The sequence below is a fragment of the Nothoprocta perdicaria genome, unplaced genomic scaffold, assembly GCF_003342845.1.
Source record: "Nothoprocta perdicaria isolate Ctin4 unplaced genomic scaffold, notPer1 scaffold_60, whole genome shotgun sequence".
Lineage (NCBI taxonomy): Eukaryota > Metazoa > Chordata > Aves > Tinamiformes > Tinamidae > Nothoprocta > Nothoprocta perdicaria.
Window position 1 is genome coordinate 604807 of NW_020455866.1, and position 4310 is coordinate 609116.

Consider the following 4310-nt stretch of genomic DNA (forward strand, 5'->3'; position numbering starts at 1 on the left):
TGGGGACAGAATCTTATCAACATTTTTTTTTTTTTTTAAATTTGCAGAATAAAGCCATCTTTCTGGAAGCTCCTGTGCCAAAAACTTCCTCAAAAGAGACTTCGCAAATAGGAGAAGAAAGAGTGTATGAAACTCTATGAGATCAATTTAACTTGTTTAAACTAAAACAAGTGAGAGCTGCCCATCATAAGGCGTACTCCTAAATTCCTCTCTTCTGCCTGTTTGTATTTCTCTCTTTGTGCTACATAGGCATTTTTTATAGATGCATGGTGATGCAGGTCAGAAAAATGATCCAGATGCAAATTAAATATATATGTGTGTACATATATATATAAAAGTTATTTTCAGTAAACACTGCTCATTGGCTTAATACTTCTAGAACAGTGTAATTCTAATYACACAGAAAAATGTTTATGGGTAGACAACTGCTCCTTACCACATCAGTGAGGAGGAAACCTACGTGGCTTTCTTTTCTGGATTAGACTCAACCTTATTCACCAAGACCATCTTATTTATAGAGAAGAGTGTTTATGAGGAGGAAAGGAAAGGAAAGGAAAATTTCCATCTATCCAGGAACAGTAACGTTCAAAGCTAAACAAAGAGAGAGAAATCTCATTAAAATCTATGTTAACTGTAATATCTTTGAAAATGCTTTCAGGCAATTTGAGAAAAATGTCCTAAGGAGTTTTCACAAAATACAAATAAAAAAAAAACAGACAAACAAACAAAAACTTAACATATTAATCACTTAAAATTAGTGGTCTGTGGTTTTGACTATAGCAAAATAGGACAAAGTAAAAAATCAAGTGTTTTGCCACAATCAAACTGTTATGAAACACCAGGCAGCTACCATGGCTCTTAGATGTCTGTTAAATATTCTGCATCTTTTGTTTCAAAAATCCTAGACACAGCAATAGATCAAAATATAGGTCCATGAACCAATCCAAATATTAGCTGTCTAACTAAAACATTCACTGAGCTATCTTCTCAGTGTCCTTGAAGAAATCTGTTTGCTGTTGCTTCCTTAAGACAGCATCACATTTCTTTTATCAAAGCTAGCATTTCACAGCCTTCTCATAAACAAAAGCGTTTGAGTCAGAAACATTTTCTTTTATCTGTAGAGGATGAAGCAGGCAAGATTGCTTTCCATCATACACACATGCCACTCTTGAGGACTCCGGGAAAGACAGAAGACTAAGCAATGATTTCTTAACCAACTCTGCCACCGTGAGGCCAAAGTAGATAAAGGCACTAAAATCATGTAAAACAGTTATTTATAATATCAAATGCTTTAAAAATARAGAGCTTTCATAAGTGCATATCTTATAAACGCTTGTTTTAGAAATTTAGAACTTTTCAACTAAAAAGTCAGTAGGAGAGAAACACTATTTTTATTGCAAATGATTTGACAGAACAATGCATTAGACAGAAAAGTAACTTTTACATCTCTTCAGTTTCCTTTATTATATTTACCATTGCATAAGAGAAGACAAGAACTTACAAAGTTAGGAATAAAAATAAAGGGATACAAGTTCTATGAATTTAAAACAGCATCATTAATGTCAATTTTCGTCCAGTTCTTGCAAACTAAGCTAATGTAGCTTCAGCATCAAATGCACAGATATGTATCAGTGCATTTGGCAGCCAGAAATGACACATTACTATGTGATAATCCTGAATGACCCAAATAGACGAATAGTTCACAGTTAATATACCCTGGCAGCATTAAGACTGGCACAGCAGCAGGCATGATTCCTGGCTCAGGGAACAGGCGTGAAGAGGCAGCACTCAGTCTTTACATAATAACCTATGGACTAAGGCATTCTCCATCGACAAGGAAGACAGGCCCTAGGCCCTCTTCAGCTTCAAAGCTTTCCAGATTCACTGGCTAGCAGCACATCTTTCCCAAGCTGTAGGGGCATGGAGGGAGATGTTTGTATGCATTGCACAGAAAGGAATGAAAGAGCAATATCTGAGGGAAAGGAGGGAGAAAGATTTTTTTTTTCTACCCAGGACTATTTAACATAAAGTGTATAGAACGGGRAGCAGAGAGATGAATTCCTGTCTTCTGTCACGGCAGCCCACATCACTGTGATATGCAGTTATACTCTTCAAGATCAGCAAGAAGAGAAGAGGGATTCTTTCTYCCCCAGCTAACAGGATTCCCTAGTGTGCAGGGTAATCTTTTAGGAAGCATGGATTTGAATCCTTTTAATCAAAAATAAATAAATAAATAAACAGAACATGTCAGTATAGCTTGTCTTCCTASAACAGAGGGCAAGAGGAGAACTAGAACAACTAAGAAAGTGGTATCCAAGCGCAGGGGCTGGGGGTCCTCCTTGTACTTGTCTGAGTTGACTCTACTGGGAGCTTAGATACTAAGAGAATATGCAGACATACTCTATAGTTACCTGCAGACAGCTACATTTAGTCCTCTTAACTCAGAATTAGATCACATATTTTATTTGGATATGAAATAGGGGAAGACCTGGCAACATGGCAGCACACTTAGATCCATCTAGGTGTATTTGGTCTCTGCTGAGATGTCCTGAAATTGACTTTTAGCTCCCTCTCTAAAATATCTTCCCCTGGGTCCAGTGTCATCTCTTCTACTCCATGCAGATGTCTTGAATATCCTTGTGTGCCCCACAGGGTAGCAAATGCCTTTGTACTAAATCAAGATTCTGGTTGCCCTAATTCCTCCCAGCTGAGATGGATGTCTGCCCATGGAAGCAGGAATAGTAAATTTCTGCCAGACTTGAGTCTAGATGTAAATGCAGTCTTGATGTAATGTGCAAACATAACTGAAATATTGCCCTCCTTGAGTGAAGACTCTAACTTTTACCAGCAGTTTTCAACTTCAAAAACCTGTGAACAATTCTTAAAAGGGCCAGAAAAGATGGCTAGGAATAACAGGCTCACCTATATCAAACTACATAAAAATGCACTTATAAAAGATTTCTGTCAGTCTCTGCATCTCTAATGAAAGAAATTGAATTTCAGGTTAGTCTAGACCGTCATAAAAAAAAAAAAAAAAAAAAAAAANAAAAAAAAAAAAAAAAAAGCAAGAGATTCCGCTGTTATTCTCTCCTGAATAAGAAACTGGAGGAGAATGTAAATCAAATGTCAGAGTCCCAACCCCCAACTTGTCTGCTGCGGAGAGGCATTCATATGCAAGAAACAAACTTTGTTATAAAATTCCTATTTGCTGGGTTAGCTAATACTTTTCTCAGAGGACAAGTTATTGTGAACCCCATCACAGACATCTAACATTTCTTCTGCATTGTACCAGTAACTTAGGTGCCTAAGGTGAGTTCGTAAAAAGTTTGAATGATGATCCCCAACAGAGGCCTATTATTTGCCTATTTATATTTCTTAAATACCTGCAAGAGTGACTAATAAGAAAGTTATATAACTAAACAAGTAGTTTTTATTTTTCTAAATTTTAATATTTATGAAGTAAAAAAAATCCTCTAATTTACAGAGCTGTAAATTTGTGGGGTTTTGTTCTACGAAACCCACTAGGATTTTTTTTTTTCCCTTAGGATTTTAAATTGGATTCAGAGAAGGTACTAATTTTGTCCATCTTTTTTTTTCCCCTGTGATTTTTTAGAATTGATACACAGTTACATGCAAGATCTCAGTTTGGAAGTTCTTTAAAAGTACAGTGCCAATATCCTCCACCAACTTCCAATTTCCCCCTGCTCTCCATGCTGCTAACAAGATTCACTTAGCTGGGTTCCTGCCTCTCAATCCTATACTGTAGTCTCATGTTTGCAGTCAATCTCAGGATCTGTCTTGCTTTGCTAGACTTTTACATGGGATCACAAAAGTACAACAGAAGCCTTTTATATTAGGATTACATGAGATCTYTCAATTTCTGTGCAGAAAAGACACTAAAAGCCAGAAGAGCAGTATGGGACCAAGGACCATCCTGGCAGCAACTTTTTATGCTGCCCTGTCCCTCTATGTAGCATGGAGTGATGCCAAGAGGGTTGAGCATTTTGTATGCTACTGCAGAAAAACAGACAGGAAACTAAAGTGACCTCATTTTTTTTTCYGATTTTTACAGAAAGATCCTTGAGCAAAGATCGCCCCTTTCCTACAGAATTAAAGAMAGGAATCAAAATTAGGTATTTTCTTTTTAAAAAATGTCCCCAAAGGTTTAACTCATTTAACTTCTAATGCTGAATACCATAGCTTAAGAGGGATAACAAAAATACTCCAGTACTACAAGAAGAGGCTTCAGGGAAGGAAATTAAAGTAAATATTATTCTGAAATCTACAAAAAAAAAAAAAAAAAAAAAAAA